At 50.7% G+C, this 17,522-nt stretch overlaps 18 non-coding genes across 18 annotated transcripts; all 18 read left to right on the top strand.

Annotated features, from left to right (window-relative positions):
- The first annotated feature begins 293 nt into the window (after window positions 1–293).
- trnaq-cug (transfer RNA glutamine (anticodon CUG)) lies at window positions 294–365 on the top strand. The gene has a single exon. It is a non-coding gene; the product is annotated as a tRNA-Gln (tRNA).
- A 318-nt stretch (window positions 366–683) lies between these two features.
- Window positions 684–755, top strand: trnaq-uug (transfer RNA glutamine (anticodon UUG)). The gene has a single exon. It is a non-coding gene; the product is annotated as a tRNA-Gln (tRNA).
- A 1,555-nt stretch (window positions 756–2,310) lies between these two features.
- trnaq-cug (transfer RNA glutamine (anticodon CUG)) lies at window positions 2,311–2,382 on the top strand. Its single transcript has one exon. It is a non-coding gene; the product is annotated as a tRNA-Gln (tRNA).
- A 318-nt stretch (window positions 2,383–2,700) lies between these two features.
- On the top strand, window positions 2,701–2,772 carry trnaq-uug (transfer RNA glutamine (anticodon UUG)). Its single transcript has one exon. It is a non-coding gene; the product is annotated as a tRNA-Gln (tRNA).
- Window positions 2,773–4,327: 1,555 nt separating this feature from the next.
- trnaq-cug (transfer RNA glutamine (anticodon CUG)) lies at window positions 4,328–4,399 on the top strand. The gene has a single exon. It is a non-coding gene; the product is annotated as a tRNA-Gln (tRNA).
- A 318-nt stretch (window positions 4,400–4,717) lies between these two features.
- trnaq-uug (transfer RNA glutamine (anticodon UUG)) lies at window positions 4,718–4,789 on the top strand. The gene has a single exon. It is a non-coding gene; the product is annotated as a tRNA-Gln (tRNA).
- Window positions 4,790–6,344: 1,555 nt separating this feature from the next.
- On the top strand, window positions 6,345–6,416 carry trnaq-cug (transfer RNA glutamine (anticodon CUG)). Its single transcript has one exon. It is a non-coding gene; the product is annotated as a tRNA-Gln (tRNA).
- A 318-nt stretch (window positions 6,417–6,734) lies between these two features.
- trnaq-uug (transfer RNA glutamine (anticodon UUG)) lies at window positions 6,735–6,806 on the top strand. The gene has a single exon. It is a non-coding gene; the product is annotated as a tRNA-Gln (tRNA).
- Window positions 6,807–8,361: 1,555 nt separating this feature from the next.
- Window positions 8,362–8,433, top strand: trnaq-cug (transfer RNA glutamine (anticodon CUG)). The gene has a single exon. It is a non-coding gene; the product is annotated as a tRNA-Gln (tRNA).
- A 318-nt stretch (window positions 8,434–8,751) lies between these two features.
- trnaq-uug (transfer RNA glutamine (anticodon UUG)) lies at window positions 8,752–8,823 on the top strand. The gene has a single exon. It is a non-coding gene; the product is annotated as a tRNA-Gln (tRNA).
- Window positions 8,824–10,378: 1,555 nt separating this feature from the next.
- trnaq-cug (transfer RNA glutamine (anticodon CUG)) lies at window positions 10,379–10,450 on the top strand. Its single transcript has one exon. It is a non-coding gene; the product is annotated as a tRNA-Gln (tRNA).
- A 318-nt stretch (window positions 10,451–10,768) lies between these two features.
- Window positions 10,769–10,840, top strand: trnaq-uug (transfer RNA glutamine (anticodon UUG)). The gene has a single exon. It is a non-coding gene; the product is annotated as a tRNA-Gln (tRNA).
- Window positions 10,841–12,395: 1,555 nt separating this feature from the next.
- trnaq-cug (transfer RNA glutamine (anticodon CUG)) lies at window positions 12,396–12,467 on the top strand. Its single transcript has one exon. It is a non-coding gene; the product is annotated as a tRNA-Gln (tRNA).
- A 318-nt stretch (window positions 12,468–12,785) lies between these two features.
- trnaq-uug (transfer RNA glutamine (anticodon UUG)) lies at window positions 12,786–12,857 on the top strand. The gene has a single exon. It is a non-coding gene; the product is annotated as a tRNA-Gln (tRNA).
- Window positions 12,858–14,412: 1,555 nt separating this feature from the next.
- trnaq-cug (transfer RNA glutamine (anticodon CUG)) lies at window positions 14,413–14,484 on the top strand. Its single transcript has one exon. It is a non-coding gene; the product is annotated as a tRNA-Gln (tRNA).
- A 318-nt stretch (window positions 14,485–14,802) lies between these two features.
- On the top strand, window positions 14,803–14,874 carry trnaq-uug (transfer RNA glutamine (anticodon UUG)). Its single transcript has one exon. It is a non-coding gene; the product is annotated as a tRNA-Gln (tRNA).
- A 1,555-nt stretch (window positions 14,875–16,429) lies between these two features.
- trnaq-cug (transfer RNA glutamine (anticodon CUG)) lies at window positions 16,430–16,501 on the top strand. The gene has a single exon. It is a non-coding gene; the product is annotated as a tRNA-Gln (tRNA).
- Window positions 16,502–16,819: 318 nt separating this feature from the next.
- trnaq-uug (transfer RNA glutamine (anticodon UUG)) lies at window positions 16,820–16,891 on the top strand. The gene has a single exon. It is a non-coding gene; the product is annotated as a tRNA-Gln (tRNA).
- Window positions 16,892–17,522: the final 631 nt, after the last annotated feature.

The raw sequence follows: 17,522 nt of genomic DNA, 5'->3' as shown, positions 1-17,522 counted from the left end.
TCCTTGTTTGAGGCGCTCTTTCAAAGCAAAGGATTGGATCAAGCTTTTGATCAGCTGTGCAAATATATCCTTCTGAAGAGGCTCGCCGCAAATGATGTCGGATAGTGCTGCAAAGTGTCTTGCAGATATTTTCTTACTCCAAGGCTGCTGTGCAGATGTAAGCGGTTGCTGATATTGCGTCTGGCCTCTTCCTGCGCAGGAAACATTCCACAGTTCTGTTCGATGTCGTCTGTGCTTTTGTAAAAGAGAAAGCTATGTCTGATTGACAACTTGCAAAGGCAAAGTTGCCTCTGGGTTCCATGGTGTAATGGTGAGCACTCTGGGCTCTGAATCCAGCGATCCGAGTTCAAATCTCGGTGGAACCTTATTTTCTCACTCCGCGCGATTCCATTTGCAAAAAGGGCAGCTTCTGCAATTTCACAACAAGGTCCAATTCAGGAGGAAAATTTTCCGCCCAGATCACTTTCCATTGCCATCCGTCTGACTGCTACTCTTATGCCAGCTGCCTGCCACGTGATCCACTCTTGCACTCGGTGCAGCTGGTGAAATCTTCCATTGAAAGGATGCACTGCTTTCCGTCAGACGACATATTGCATTCAAGTGCAGTCAGGGATGCTTGCAGGGACTGAGAATGCCAGGGGAGTTGGAGAAAAGACTGTAGCCCTGGCACAGGGCAGCCACTTGGTTCCATGGTGTAATGGTGAGCACTCTGGACTTTGAATCCAGCGATCCGAGTTCAAATCTCGGTGGAACTGGCATTCTTGTTGTCCCAGCTGCTGTTAAATTTGGGACACACAAGCGTTCGGCACATGGAGCTGAAATGCTGCTGCTGCGCCTTTCTTGTCTTCATCAAGAGGATTGAGCTTCAATGTCCAATTGCAACATCAGCCTGATCCACGTCTGCAGCAGAGCGACGTTGCAGCTTGTTCCGTGTCCTCAGTGCCTGCACTGCACAGGACAATGGCGTGAGCACAGCATTTCTTTGCAATCTGCATTCAGCAGGGGCGCTTCAACAAATTCAAGAGGGTTTCATCAAATGCAGGCGTCACAACGATTGTCTTCTTGCCCTCGAGCTAATGTGCATGTCATCGTTTCTTGCTTCACTGCCTTGCAACGTTTATAAACTGATCATCTGGCAAGTGTGCCAAACTAGAGTGTGCTGAGAAATGGCAAACACAAGCAGTGACATTAGAAGCTGCAGCCTGGACTGTCGGAGTTGCACAGCATCCACACCTTTAGAACAACTAGTGGGGAAGCTGAAGGTGTGCCTGAGAAAAGATTAAGCCGGAATGCAGACTGGAAATTCCAATGTCCAGTGCTTGCAATTTGCTCGTGAAAATGCATTGCTATTTGGAGGGCTCAGCAAGGTATGGCCATTTGCAGTGCAGCTCCCCGTCACAAACCCCGTTGCCGAGGCATTGACTTTATCCCCATTCCCGACCGCTATCTGACGCTGAGACACACGATTGGAAAGCTCGGTGTCCCACTTGAGCCTTAGCCGGTCCGCCACCCGCACGTCTGGTCCATCAGCAAGGACACCTACTTGCACCTCTGCAACGTCACGCGACTAAGTCCCTGCCTCAGCTGATCCGCTGCTGACGTCTTCATCCGTGCCTCTGTTACCTGTGGACTTGACTATTCCAAAACGCCGGCGGACATCCTTCCGGTTTGCACCCTCCGTAAATGCGAGCTCATGGAAATCTCTGCTGCCCAGGTCCTAATTGGCACCTAGTGCAGCTCACCCAGCAACCCTGTGTTGGCGCAACGACATTGTCAACCGCTCTGACGACCGCTGATTTTTCGAATTCCCATGCCTGTTTAAAATTCCTTTGCCGCCTCGCCCCTGCGTATCGCCGTAAGCTCATTCAGCTGTTCAAAGCTAGCAGAATCTCTGCGCTCCTCCCATCTTGAACTCTTTGGCTGCCCCGATTATAGCGTCGGTGGCCGTGCCTTCAGCTGCCTGTTCGCTAAGCTCTGCAATTGCCTCCTTAAAAGCGACGGCCTTTCTCGCTCTTTGTCCTTGTTTGAGGCGCTCTTTCAAAGCAAAGGATTGGATCAAGCTTTTGATCAGCTGTGCAAATATATCCTTCTGAAGAGGCTCGCCGCAAATGATGTCGGATAGTGCTGCAAAGTGTCTTGCAGATATTTTCTTACTCCAAGGCTGCTGTGCAGATGTAAGTGGTTGCTGATATTGCGTCTGGCCTCTTCCTGCGCAGGAAACATTCCACAGTTCTGTTCGATGTCGTCTGTGCTTTTGTAAAAGAGAAAGCTATGTCTGATTGACAACTTGCAAAGGCAAAGTTGCCTCTGGGTTCCATGGTGTAATGGTGAGCACTCTGGGCTCTGAATCCAGCGATCCGAGTTCAAATCTCGGTGGAACCTTATTTTCTCACTCCGCGCGATTCCATTTGCAAAAAGGGCAGCTTCTGCAATTTCACAACAAGGTCCAATTCAGGAGGAAAATTTTCCGCCCAGATCACTTTCCATTGCCATCCGTCTGACTGCTACTCTTATGCCAGCTGCCTGCCACGTGATCCACTCTTGCACTCGGTGCAGCTGGTGAAATCTTCCATTGAAAGGATGCACTGCTTTCCGTCAGACGACATATTGCATTCAAGTGCAGTCAGGGATGCTTGCAGGGACTGAGAATGCCAGGGGAGTTGGAGAAAAGACTGTAGCCCTGGCACAGGGCAGCCACTTGGTTCCATGGTGTAATGGTGAGCACTCTGGACTTTGAATCCAGCGATCCGAGTTCAAATCTCGGTGGAACTGGCATTCTTGTTGTCCCAGCTGCTGTTAAATTTGGGACACACAAGCGTTCGGCACATGGAGCTGAAATGCTGCTGCTGCGCCTTTCTTGTCTTCATCAAGAGGATTGAGCTTCAATGTCCAATTGCAACATCAGCCTGATCCACGTCTGCAGCAGAGCGACGTTGCAGCTTGTTCCGTGTCCTCAGTGCCTGCACTGCACAGGACAATGGCGTGAGCACAGCATTTCTTTGCAATCTGCATTCAGCAGGGGCGCTTCAACAAATTCAAGAGGGTTTCATCAAATGCAGGCGTCACAACGATTGTCTTCTTGCCCTCGAGCAAATGTGCATGTCATCGTTTCTTGCTTCACTGCCTTGCAACGTTTATAAACTGATCATCTGGCAAGTGTGCCAAACTAGAGTGTGCTGAGAAATGGCAAACACAAGCAGTGACATTAGAAGCTGCAGCCTGGACTGTCCGAGTTGCACAGCATCCACACCTTTAGAACAACTAGTGGGGAAGCTGAAGGTGTGCCTGAGAAAAGATTAAGCCGGAATGCAGACTGGAAATTACAATGTCCAGTGCTTGCAATTTGCTCGTGAAAATGCATTGCTATTTGGAGGGCTCAGCAAGGTATGGCCATTTGCAGTGCAGCTCCCCGTCACAAACCCCGTTGCCGAGGCATTGACTTTATCCCCATTCCCGACCGCTATCTGACGCTGAGACACACGATTGGAAAGCTCGGTGTCCCACTTGAGCCTTAGCCGGTCCGCCACCCGCACGTCTGGTCCATCAGCAAGGACACCTACTTGCACCTCTGCAACGTCACGCGACTAAGTCCCTGCCTCAGCTGATCCGCTGCTGACGTCTTCATCCGTGCCTCTGTTACCTGTGGACTTGACTATTCCAAAACGCCGGCGGACATCCTTCCGGTTTGCACCCTCCGTAAATGCGAGCTCATGGAAATCTCTGCTGCCCAGGTCCTAATTGGCACCTAGTGCAGCTCACCCAGCAACCCTGTGTTGGCGCAACGACATTGTCAACCGCTCTGACGACCGCTGATTTTTCGAATTCCCATGCCTGTTTAAAATTCCTTTGCCGCCTCGCCCCTGCGTATCGCCGTAAGCTCATTCAGCTGTTCAAAGCTAGCAGAATCTCTGCGCTCCTCCCATCTTGAACTCTTTGGCTGCCCCGATTATAGCGTCGGTGGCCGTGCCTTCAGCTGCCTGTTCGCTAAGCTCTGCAATTGCCTCCTTAAAAGCGACGGCCTTTCTCGCTCTTTGTCCTTGTTTGAGGCGCTCTTTCAAAGCAAAGGATTGGATCAAGCTTTTGATCAGCTGTGCAAATATATCCTTCTGAAGAGGCTCGCCGCAAATGATGTCGGATAGTGCTGCAAAGTGTCTTGCAGATATTTTCTTACTCCAAGGCTGCTGTGCAGATGTAAGCGGTTGCTGATATTGCGTCTGGCCTCTTCCTGCGCAGGAAACATTCCACAGTTCTGTTCGATGTCGTCTGTGCTTTTGTAAAAGAGAAAGCTATGTCTGATTGACAACTTGCAAAGGCAAAGTTGCCTCTGGGTTCCATGGTGTAATGGTGAGCACTCTGGGCTCTGAATCCAGCGATCCGAGTTCAAATCTCGGTGGAACCTTATTTTCTCACTCCGCGCGATTCCATTTGCAAAAAGGGCAGCTTCTGCAATTTCACAACAAGGTCCAATTCAGGAGGAAAATTTTCCGCCCAGATCACTTTCCATTGCCATCCGTCTGACTGCTACTCTTATGCCAGCTGCCTGCCACGTGATCCACTCTTGCACTCGGTGCAGCTGGTGAAATCTTCCATTGAAAGGATGCACTGCTTTCCGTCAGACGACATATTGCATTCAAGTGCAGTCAGGGATGCTTGCAGGGACTGAGAATACCAGGGGAGTTGGAGAAAAGACTGTAGCCCTGGCACAGGACAGCCACTTGGTTCCATGGTGTAATGGTGAGCACTCTGGACTTTGAATCCAGCGATCCGAGTTCAAATCTCGGTGGAACCGGCATTCTTGTTGTCCCAGCTGCTGTTAAATTTGGGACACACAAGCGTTCGGCACATGGAGCTGAAATGCTGCTGCTGCGCCTTTCTTGTCTTCATCAAGAGGATTGAGCTTCAATGTCCAATTGCAACATCAGCCTGATCCACGTCTGCAGCAGAGCGACGTTGCAGCTTGTTCCGTGTCCTCAGTGCCTGCACTGCACAGGACAATGGCGTGAGCACAGCATTTCTTTGCAATCTGCATTCAGCAGGGGCGCTTCAACAAATTCAAGAGGGTTTCATCAAATGCAGGCGTCACAACGATTGTCTTCTTGCCCTCGAGCTAATGTGCATGTCATCGTTTCTTGCTTCACTGCCTTGCAACGTTTATAAACTGATCATCTGGCAAGTGTGCCAAACTAGAGTGTGCTGAGAAATGGCAAACACAAGCAGTGACATTAGAAGCTGCAGCCTGGACTGTCCGAGTTGCACAGCATCCACACCTTTAGAACAACTAGTGGGGAAGCTGAAGGTGTGCCTGAGAAAAGATTAAGCCGGAATGCAGACTGGAAATTCCAATGTCCAGTGCTTGCAATTTGCTCGTGAAAATGCATTGCTATTTGGAGGGCTCAGCAAGGTATGGCCATTTGCAGTGCAGCTCCCCGTCACAAACCCCGTTGCCGAGGCATTGACTTTATCCCCATTCCCGACCGCTATCTGACGCTGAGACACACGATTGGAAAGCTCGGTGTCCCACTTGAGCCTTAGCCGGTCCGCCACCCGCACGTCTGGTCCATCAGCAAGGACACCTACTTGCACCTCTGCAACGTCACGCGACTAAGTCCCTGCCTCAGCTGATCCGCTGCTGACGTCTTCATCCGTGCCTCTGTTACCTGTGGACTTGACTATTCCAAAACGCCGGCGGACATCCTTCCGGTTTGCACCCTCCGTAAATGCGAGCTCATGGAAATCTCTGCTGCCCAGGTCCTAATTGGCACCTAGTGCAGCTCACCCAGCAACCCTGTGTTGGCGCAACGACATTGTCAACCGCTCTGACGACCGCTGATTTTTCGAATTCCCATGCCTGTTTAAAATTCCTTTGCCGCCTCGCCCCTGCGTATCGCCGTAAGCTCATTCAGCTGTTCAAAGCTAGCAGAATCTCTGCGCTCCTCCCATCTTGAACTCTTTGGCTGCCCCGATTATAGCGTCGGTGGCCGTGCCTTCAGCTGCCTGTTCGCTAAGCTCTGCAATTGCCTCCTTAAAAGCGACGGCCTTTCTCGCTCTTTGTCCTTGTTTGAGGCGCTCTTTCAAAGCAAAGGATTGGATCAAGCTTTTGATCAGCTGTGCAAATATATCCTTCTGAAGAGGCTCGCCGCAAATGATGTCGGATAGTGCTGCAAAGTGTCTTGCAGATATTTTCTTACTCCAAGGCTGCTGTGCAGATGTAAGTGGTTGCTGATATTGCGTCTGGCCTCTTCCTGCGCAGGAAACATTCCACAGTTCTGTTCGATGTCGTCTGTGCTTTTGTAAAAGAGAAAGCTATGTCTGATTGACAACTTGCAAAGGCAAAGTTGCCTCTGGGTTCCATGGTGTAATGGTGAGCACTCTGGGCTCTGAATCCAGCGATCCGAGTTCAAATCTCGGTGGAACCTTATTTTCTCACTCCGCGCGATTCCATTTGCAAAAAGGGCAGCTTCTGCAATTTCACAACAAGGTCCAATTCAGGAGGAAAATTTTCCGCCCAGATCACTTTCCATTGCCATCCGTCTGACTGCTACTCTTATGCCAGCTGCCTGCCACGTGATCCACTCTTGCACTCGGTGCAGCTGGTGAAATCTTCCATTGAAAGGATGCACTGCTTTCCGTCAGACGACATATTGCATTCAAGTGCAGTCAGGGATGCTTGCAGGGACTGAGAATGCCAGGGGAGTTGGAGAAAAGACTGTAGCCCTGGCACAGGACAGCCACTTGGTTCCATGGTGTAATGGTGAGCACTCTGGACTTTGAATCCAGCGATCCGAGTTCAAATCTCGGTGGAACCGGCATTCTTGTTGTCCCAGCTGCTGTTAAATTTGGGACACACAAGCGTTCGGCACATGGAGCTGAAATGCTGCTGCTGCGCCTTTCTTGTCTTCATCAAGAGGATTGAGCTTCAATGTCCAATTGCAACATCAGCCTGATCCACGTCTGCAGCAGAGCGACGTTGCAGCTTGTTCCGTGTCCTCAGTGCCTGCACTGCACAGGACAATGGCGTGAGCACAGCATTTCTTTGCAATCTGCATTCAGCAGGGGCGCTTCAACAAATTCAAGAGGGTTTCATCAAATGCAGGCGTCACAACGATTGTCTTCTTGCCCTCGAGCAAATGTGCATGTCATCGTTTCTTGCTTCACTGCCTTGCAACGTTTATAAACTGATCATCTGGCAAGTGTGCCAAACTAGAGTGTGCTGAGAAATGGCAAACACAAGCAGTGACATTAGAAGCTGCAGCCTGGACTGTCCGAGTTGCACAGCATCCACACCTTTAGAACAACTAGTGGGGAAGCTGAAGGTGTGCCTGAGAAAAGATTAAGCCGGAATGCAGACTGGAAATTACAATGTCCAGTGCTTGCAATTTGCTCGTGAAAATGCATTGCTATTTGGAGGGCTCAGCAAGGTATGGCCATTTGCAGTGCAGCTCCCCGTCACAAACCCCGTTGCCGAGGCATTGACTTTATCCCCATTCCCGACCGCTATCTGACGCTGAGACACACGATTGGAAAGCTCGGTGTCCCACTTGAGCCTTAGCCGGTCCGCCACCCGCACGTCTGGTCCATCAGCAAGGACACCTACTTGCACCTCTGCAACGTCACGCGACTAAGTCCCTGCCTCAGCTGATCCGCTGCTGACGTCTTCATCCGTGCCTCTGTTACCTGTGGACTTGACTATTCCAAAACGCCGGCGGACATCCTTCCGGTTTGCACCCTCCGTAAATGCGAGCTCATGGAAATCTCTGCTGCCCAGGTCCTAATTGGCACCTAGTGCAGCTCACCCAGCAACCCTGTGTTGGCGCAACGACATTGTCAACCGCTCTGACGACCGCTGATTTTTCGAATTCCCATGCCTGTTTAAAATTCCTTTGCCGCCTCGCCCCTGCGTATCGCCGTAAGCTCATTCAGCTGTTCAAAGCTAGCAGAATCTCTGCGCTCCTCCCATCTTGAACTCTTTGGCTGCCCCGATTATAGCGTCGGTGGCCGTGCCTTCAGCTGCCTGTTCGCTAAGCTCTGCAATTGCCTCCTTAAAAGCGACGGCCTTTCTCGCTCTTTGTCCTTGTTTGAGGCGCTCTTTCAAAGCAAAGGATTGGATCAAGCTTTTGATCAGCTGTGCAAATATATCCTTCTGAAGAGGCTCGCCGCAAATGATGTCGGATAGTGCTGCAAAGTGTCTTGCAGATATTTTCTTACTCCAAGGCTGCTGTGCAGATGTAAGCGGTTGCTGATATTGCGTCTGGCCTCTTCCTGCGCAGGAAACATTCCACAGTTCTGTTCGATGTCGTCTGTGCTTTTGTAAAAGAGAAAGCTATGTCTGATTGACAACTTGCAAAGGCAAAGTTGCCTCTGGGTTCCATGGTGTAATGGTGAGCACTCTGGGCTCTGAATCCAGCGATCCGAGTTCAAATCTCGGTGGAACCTTATTTTCTCACTCCGCGCGATTCCATTTGCAAAAAGGGCAGCTTCTGCAATTTCACAACAAGGTCCAATTCAGGAGGAAAATTTTCCGCCCAGATCACTTTCCATTGCCATCCGTCTGACTGCTACTCTTATGCCAGCTGCCTGCCACGTGATCCACTCTTGCACTCGGTGCAGCTGGTGAAATCTTCCATTGAAAGGATGCACTGCTTTCCGTCAGACGACATATTGCATTCAAGTGCAGTCAGGGATGCTTGCAGGGACTGAGAATGCCAGGGGAGTTGGAGAAAAGACTGTAGCCCTGGCACAGGGCAGCCACTTGGTTCCATGGTGTAATGGTGAGCACTCTGGACTTTGAATCCAGCGATCCGAGTTCAAATCTCGGTGGAACTGGCATTCTTGTTGTCCCAGCTGCTGTTAAATTTGGGACACACAAGCGTTCGGCACATGGAGCTGAAATGCTGCTGCTGCGCCTTTCTTGTCTTCATCAAGAGGATTGAGCTTCAATGTCCAATTGCAACATCAGCCTGATCCACGTCTGCAGCAGAGCGACGTTGCAGCTTGTTCCGTGTCCTCAGTGCCTGCACTGCACAGGACAATGGCGTGAGCACAGCATTTCTTTGCAATCTGCATTCAGCAGGGGCGCTTCAACAAATTCAAGAGGGTTTCATCAAATGCAGGCGTCACAACGATTGTCTTCTTGCCCTCGAGCTAATGTGCATGTCATCGTTTCTTGCTTCACTGCCTTGCAACGTTTATAAACTGATCATCTGGCAAGTGTGCCAAACTAGAGTGTGCTGAGAAATGGCAAACACAAGCAGTGACATTAGAAGCTGCAGCCTGGACTGTCGGAGTTGCACAGCATCCACACCTTTAGAACAACTAGTGGGGAAGCTGAAGGTGTGCCTGAGAAAAGATTAAGCCGGAATGCAGACTGGAAATTCCAATGTCCAGTGCTTGCAATTTGCTCGTGAAAATGCATTGCTATTTGGAGGGCTCAGCAAGGTATGGCCATTTGCAGTGCAGCTCCCCGTCACAAACCCCGTTGCCGAGGCATTGACTTTATCCCCATTCCCGACCGCTATCTGACGCTGAGACACACGATTGGAAAGCTCGGTGTCCCACTTGAGCCTTAGCCGGTCCGCCACCCGCACGTCTGGTCCATCAGCAAGGACACCTACTTGCACCTCTGCAACGTCACGCGACTAAGTCCCTGCCTCAGCTGATCCGCTGCTGACGTCTTCATCCGTGCCTCTGTTACCTGTGGACTTGACTATTCCAAAACGCCGGCGGACATCCTTCCGGTTTGCACCCTCCGTAAATGCGAGCTCATGGAAATCTCTGCTGCCCAGGTCCTAATTGGCACCTAGTGCAGCTCACCCAGCAACCCTGTGTTGGCGCAACGACATTGTCAACCGCTCTGACGACCGCTGATTTTTCGAATTCCCATGCCTGTTTAAAATTCCTTTGCCGCCTCGCCCCTGCGTATCGCCGTAAGCTCATTCAGCTGTTCAAAGCTAGCAGAATCTCTGCGCTCCTCCCATCTTGAACTCTTTGGCTGCCCCGATTATAGCGTCGGTGGCCGTGCCTTCAGCTGCCTGTTCGCTAAGCTCTGCAATTGCCTCCTTAAAAGCGACGGCCTTTCTCGCTCTTTGTCCTTGTTTGAGGCGCTCTTTCAAAGCAAAGGATTGGATCAAGCTTTTGATCAGCTGTGCAAATATATCCTTCTGAAGAGGCTCGCCGCAAATGATGTCGGATAGTGCTGCAAAGTGTCTTGCAGATATTTTCTTACTCCAAGGCTGCTGTGCAGATGTAAGTGGTTGCTGATATTGCGTCTGGCCTCTTCCTGCGCAGGAAACATTCCACAGTTCTGTTCGATGTCGTCTGTGCTTTTGTAAAAGAGAAAGCTATGTCTGATTGACAACTTGCAAAGGCAAAGTTGCCTCTGGGTTCCATGGTGTAATGGTGAGCACTCTGGGCTCTGAATCCAGCGATCCGAGTTCAAATCTCGGTGGAACCTTATTTTCTCACTCCGCGCGATTCCATTTGCAAAAAGGGCAGCTTCTGCAATTTCACAACAAGGTCCAATTCAGGAGGAAAATTTTCCGCCCAGATCACTTTCCATTGCCATCCGTCTGACTGCTACTCTTATGCCAGCTGCCTGCCACGTGATCCACTCTTGCACTCGGTGCAGCTGGTGAAATCTTCCATTGAAAGGATGCACTGCTTTCCGTCAGACGACATATTGCATTCAAGTGCAGTCAGGGATGCTTGCAGGGACTGAGAATGCCAGGGGAGTTGGAGAAAAGACTGTAGCCCTGGCACAGGGCAGCCACTTGGTTCCATGGTGTAATGGTGAGCACTCTGGACTTTGAATCCAGCGATCCGAGTTCAAATCTCGGTGGAACTGGCATTCTTGTTGTCCCAGCTGCTGTTAAATTTGGGACACACAAGCGTTCGGCACATGGAGCTGAAATGCTGCTGCTGCGCCTTTCTTGTCTTCATCAAGAGGATTGAGCTTCAATGTCCAATTGCAACATCAGCCTGATCCACGTCTGCAGCAGAGCGACGTTGCAGCTTGTTCCGTGTCCTCAGTGCCTGCACTGCACAGGACAATGGCGTGAGCACAGCATTTCTTTGCAATCTGCATTCAGCAGGGGCGCTTCAACAAATTCAAGAGGGTTTCATCAAATGCAGGCGTCACAACGATTGTCTTCTTGCCCTCGAGCAAATGTGCATGTCATCGTTTCTTGCTTCACTGCCTTGCAACGTTTATAAACTGATCATCTGGCAAGTGTGCCAAACTAGAGTGTGCTGAGAAATGGCAAACACAAGCAGTGACATTAGAAGCTGCAGCCTGGACTGTCCGAGTTGCACAGCATCCACACCTTTAGAACAACTAGTGGGGAAGCTGAAGGTGTGCCTGAGAAAAGATTAAGCCGGAATGCAGACTGGAAATTACAATGTCCAGTGCTTGCAATTTGCTCGTGAAAATGCATTGCTATTTGGAGGGCTCAGCAAGGTATGGCCATTTGCAGTGCAGCTCCCCGTCACAAACCCCGTTGCCGAGGCATTGACTTTATCCCCATTCCCGACCGCTATCTGACGCTGAGACACACGATTGGAAAGCTCGGTGTCCCACTTGAGCCTTAGCCGGTCCGCCACCCGCACGTCTGGTCCATCAGCAAGGACACCTACTTGCACCTCTGCAACGTCACGCGACTAAGTCCCTGCCTCAGCTGATCCGCTGCTGACGTCTTCATCCGTGCCTCTGTTACCTGTGGACTTGACTATTCCAAAACGCCGGCGGACATCCTTCCGGTTTGCACCCTCCGTAAATGCGAGCTCATGGAAATCTCTGCTGCCCAGGTCCTAATTGGCACCTAGTGCAGCTCACCCAGCAACCCTGTGTTGGCGCAACGACATTGTCAACCGCTCTGACGACCGCTGATTTTTCGAATTCCCATGCCTGTTTAAAATTCCTTTGCCGCCTCGCCCCTGCGTATCGCCGTAAGCTCATTCAGCTGTTCAAAGCTAGCAGAATCTCTGCGCTCCTCCCATCTTGAACTCTTTGGCTGCCCCGATTATAGCGTCGGTGGCCGTGCCTTCAGCTGCCTGTTCGCTAAGCTCTGCAATTGCCTCCTTAAAAGCGACGGCCTTTCTCGCTCTTTGTCCTTGTTTGAGGCGCTCTTTCAAAGCAAAGGATTGGATCAAGCTTTTGATCAGCTGTGCAAATATATCCTTCTGAAGAGGCTCGCCGCAAATGATGTCGGATAGTGCTGCAAAGTGTCTTGCAGATATTTTCTTACTCCAAGGCTGCTGTGCAGATGTAAGCGGTTGCTGATATTGCGTCTGGCCTCTTCCTGCGCAGGAAACATTCCACAGTTCTGTTCGATGTCGTCTGTGCTTTTGTAAAAGAGAAAGCTATGTCTGATTGACAACTTGCAAAGGCAAAGTTGCCTCTGGGTTCCATGGTGTAATGGTGAGCACTCTGGGCTCTGAATCCAGCGATCCGAGTTCAAATCTCGGTGGAACCTTATTTTCTCACTCCGCGCGATTCCATTTGCAAAAAGGGCAGCTTCTGCAATTTCACAACAAGGTCCAATTCAGGAGGAAAATTTTCCGCCCAGATCACTTTCCATTGCCATCCGTCTGACTGCTACTCTTATGCCAGCTGCCTGCCACGTGATCCACTCTTGCACTCGGTGCAGCTGGTGAAATCTTCCATTGAAAGGATGCACTGCTTTCCGTCAGACGACATATTGCATTCAAGTGCAGTCAGGGATGCTTGCAGGGACTGAGAATGCCAGGGGAGTTGGAGAAAAGACTGTAGCCCTGGCACAGGGCAGCCACTTGGTTCCATGGTGTAATGGTGAGCACTCTGGACTTTGAATCCAGCGATCCGAGTTCAAATCTCGGTGGAACTGGCATTCTTGTTGTCCCAGCTGCTGTTAAATTTGGGACACACAAGCGTTCGGCACATGGAGCTGAAATGCTGCTGCTGCGCCTTTCTTGTCTTCATCAAGAGGATTGAGCTTCAATGTCCAATTGCAACATCAGCCTGATCCACGTCTGCAGCAGAGCGACGTTGCAGCTTGTTCCGTGTCCTCAGTGCCTGCACTGCACAGGACAATGGCGTGAGCACAGCATTTCTTTGCAATCTGCATTCAGCAGGGGCGCTTCAACAAATTCAAGAGGGTTTCATCAAATGCAGGCGTCACAACGATTGTCTTCTTGCCCTCGAGCTAATGTGCATGTCATCGTTTCTTGCTTCACTGCCTTGCAACGTTTATAAACTGATCATCTGGCAAGTGTGCCAAACTAGAGTGTGCTGAGAAATGGCAAACACAAGCAGTGACATTAGAAGCTGCAGCCTGGACTGTCCGAGTTGCACAGCATCCACACCTTTAGAACAACTAGTGGGGAAGCTGAAGGTGTGCCTGAGAAAAGATTAAGCCGGAATGCAGACTGGAAATTCCAATGTCCAGTGCTTGCAATTTGCTCGTGAAAATGCATTGCTATTTGGAGGGCTCAGCAAGGTATGGCCATTTGCAGTGCAGCTCCCCGTCACAAACCCCGTTGCCGAGGCATTGACTTTATCCCCATTCCCGACCGCTATCTGACGCTGAGACACACGATTGGAAAGCTCGGTGTCCCACTTGAGCCTTAGCCGGTCCGCCACCCGCACGTCTGGTCCATCAGCAAGGACACCTACTTGCACCTCTGCAACGTCACGCGACTAAGTCCCTGCCTCAGCTGATCCGCTGCTGACGTCTTCATCCGTGCCTCTGTTACCTGTGGACTTGACTATTCCAAAACGCCGGCGGACATCCTTCCGGTTTGCACCCTCCGTAAATGCGAGCTCATGGAAATCTCTGCTGCCCAGGTCCTAATTGGCACCTAGTGCAGCTCACCCAGCAACCCTGTGTTGGCGCAACGACATTGTCAACCGCTCTGACGACCGCTGATTTTTCGAATTCCCATGCCTGTTTAAAATTCCTTTGCCGCCTCGCCCCTGCGTATCGCCGTAAGCTCATTCAGCTGTTCAAAGCTAGCAGAATCTCTGCGCTCCTCCCATCTTGAACTCTTTGGCTGCCCCGATTATAGCGTCGGTGGCCGTGCCTTCAGCTGCCTGTTCGCTAAGCTCTGCAATTGCCTCCTTAAAAGCGACGGCCTTTCTCGCTCTTTGTCCTTGTTTGAGGCGCTCTTTCAAAGCAAAGGATTGGATCAAGCTTTTGATCAGCTGTGCAAATATATCCTTCTGAAGAGGCTCGCCGCAAATGATGTCGGATAGTGCTGCAAAGTGTCTTGCAGATATTTTCTTACTCCAAGGCTGCTGTGCAGATGTAAGTGGTTGCTGATATTGCGTCTGGCCTCTTCCTGCGCAGGAAACATTCCACAGTTCTGTTCGATGTCGTCTGTGCTTTTGTAAAAGAGAAAGCTATGTCTGATTGACAACTTGCAAAGGCAAAGTTGCCTCTGGGTTCCATGGTGTAATGGTGAGCACTCTGGGCTCTGAATCCAGCGATCCGAGTTCAAATCTCGGTGGAACCTTATTTTCTCACTCCGCGCGATTCCATTTGCAAAAAGGGCAGCTTCTGCAATTTCACAACAAGGTCCAATTCAGGAGGAAAATTTTCCGCCCAGATCACTTTCCATTGCCATCCGTCTGACTGCTACTCTTATGCCAGCTGCCTGCCACGTGATCCACTCTTGCACTCGGTGCAGCTGGTGAAATCTTCCATTGAAAGGATGCACTGCTTTCCGTCAGACGACATATTGCATTCAAGTGCAGTCAGGGATGCTTGCAGGGACTGAGAATGCCAGGGGAGTTGGAGAAAAGACTGTAGCCCTGGCACAGGGCAGCCACTTGGTTCCATGGTGTAATGGTGAGCACTCTGGACTTTGAATCCAGCGATCCGAGTTCAAATCTCGGTGGAACTGGCATTCTTGTTGTCCCAGCTGCTGTTAAATTTGGGACACACAAGCGTTCGGCACATGGAGCTGAAATGCTGCTGCTGCGCCTTTCTTGTCTTCATCAAGAGGATTGAGCTTCAATGTCCAATTGCAACATCAGCCTGATCCACGTCTGCAGCAGAGCGACGTTGCAGCTTGTTCCGTGTCCTCAGTGCCTGCACTGCACAGGACAATGGCGTGAGCACAGCATTTCTTTGCAATCTGCATTCAGCAGGGGCGCTTCAACAAATTCAAGAGGGTTTCATCAAATGCAGGCGTCACAACGATTGTCTTCTTGCCCTCGAGCTAATGTGCATGTCATCGTTTCTTGCTTCACTGCCTTGCAACGTTTATAAACTGATCATCTGGCAAGTGTGCCAAACTAGAGTGTGCTGAGAAATGGCAAACACAAGCAGTGACATTAGAAGCTGCAGCCTGGACTGTCCGAGTTGCACAGCATCCACACCTTCAGAACAACTAGTGGGGAAGCTGAAGGTGTGCCTGAGAAAAGATTAAGCCGGAATGCAGACTGGAAATTCCAATGTCCAGTGCTTGCAATTTGCTCGTGAAAATGCATTGCTATTTGGAGGGCTCAGCAAGGTATGGCCATTTGCAGTGCAGCTCCCCGTCACAAACCCCGTTGCCGAGGCATTGACTTTATCCCCATTCCCGACCGCTATCTGACGCTGAGACACACGATTGGAAAGCTCGGTGTCCCACTTGAGCCTTAGCCGGTCCGCCACCCGCACGTCTGGTCCATCAGCAAGGACACCTACTTGCACCTCTGCAACGTCACGCGACTAAGTCCCTGCCTCAGCTGATCCGCTGCTGACGTCTTCATCCGTGCCTCTGTTACCTGTGGACTTGACTATTCCAAAACGCCGGCGGACATCCTTCCGGTTTGCACCCTCCGTAAATGCGAGCTCATGGAAATCTCTGCTGCCCAGGTCCTAATTGGCACCTAGTGCAGCTCACCCAGCAACCCTGTGTTGGCGCAACGACATTGTCAACCGCTCTGACGACCGCTGATTTTTCGAATTCCCATGCCTGTTTAAAATTCCTTTGCCGCCTCGCCCCTGCGTATCGCCGTAAGCTCATTCAGCTGTTCAAAGCTAGCAGAATCTCTGCGCTCCTCCCATCTTGAACTCTTTGGCTGCCCCGATTATAGCGTCGGTGGCCGTGCCTTCAGCTGCCTGTTCGCTAAGCTCTGCAATTGCCTCCTTAAAAGCGACGGCCTTTCTCGCTCTTTGTCCTTGTTTGAGGCGCTCTTTCAAAGCAAAGGATTGGATCAAGCTTTTGATCAGCTGTGCAAATATATCCTTCTGAAGAGGCTCGCCGCAAATGATGTCGGATAGTGCTGCAAAGTGTCTTGCAGATATTTTCTTACTCCAAGGCTGCTGTGCAGATGTAAGCGGTTGCTGATATTGCGTCTGGCCTCTTCCTGCGCAGGAAACATTCCACAGTTCTGTTCGATGTCGTCTGTGCTTTTGTAAAAGAGAAAGCTATGTCTGATTGACAACTTGCAAAGGCAAAGTTGCCTCTGGGTTCCATGGTGTAATGGTGAGCACTCTGGGCTCTGAATCCAGCGATCCGAGTTCAAATCTCGGTGGAACCTTATTTTCTCACTCCGCGCGATTCCATTTGCAAAAAGGGCAGCTTCTGCAATTTCACAACAAGGTCCAATTCAGGAGGAAAATTTTCCGCCCAGATCACTTTCCATTGCCATCCGTCTGACTGCTACTCTTATGCCAGCTGCCTGCCACGTGATCCACTCTTGCACTCGGTGCAGCTGGTGAAATCTTCCATTGAAAGGATGCACTGCTTTCCGTCAGACGACATATTGCATTCAAGTGCAGTCAGGGATGCTTGCAGGGACTGAGAATGCCAGGGGAGTTGGAGAAAAGACTGTAGCCCTGGCACAGGGCAGCCACTTGGTTCCATGGTGTAATGGTGAGCACTCTGGACTTTGAATCCAGCGATCCGAGTTCAAATCTCGGTGGAACTGGCATTCTTGTTGTCCCAGCTGCTGTTAAATTTGGGACACACAAGCGTTCGGCACATGGAGCTGAAATGCTGCTGCTGCGCCTTTCTTGTCTTCATCAAGAGGATTGAGCTTCAATGTCCAATTGCAACATCAGCCTGATCCACGTCTGCAGCAGAGCGACGTTGCAGCTTGTTCCGTGTCCTCAGTGCCTGCACTGCACAGGACAATGGCGTGAGCACAGCATTTCTTTGCAATCTGCATTCAGCAGGGGCGCTTCAACAAATTCAAGAGGGTTTCATCAAATGCAGGCGTCACAACGATTGTCTTCTTGCCCTCGAGCTAATGTGCATGTCATCGTTTCTTGCTTCACTGCCTTGCAACGTTTATAAACTGATCATCTGGCAAGTGTGCCAAACTAGAGTGTGCTGAGAAATGGCAAACACAAGCAGTGACATTAGAAGCTGCAGCCTGGACTGTCCGAGTTGCACAGCATCCACACCTTTAGAACAACTAGTGGGGAAGCTGAAGGTGTGCCTGAGAAAAGATTAAGCCGGAATGCAGACTGGAAATTCCAATGTCCAGTGCTTGCAATTTGCTCGTGAAAATGCATTGCTATTTGGAGGGCTCAGCAAGGTATGGCCATTTGCAGTGC

This window comes from Heterodontus francisci, chromosome 48 (assembly GCF_036365525.1).
Source record: "Heterodontus francisci isolate sHetFra1 chromosome 48, sHetFra1.hap1, whole genome shotgun sequence".
In the NCBI taxonomy this organism is placed as follows: domain Eukaryota; kingdom Metazoa; phylum Chordata; class Chondrichthyes; order Heterodontiformes; family Heterodontidae; genus Heterodontus; species Heterodontus francisci.
Note: the sequence above shows the minus strand (reverse complement) of the source record. Positions and strands in the feature narration are given on the sequence as shown.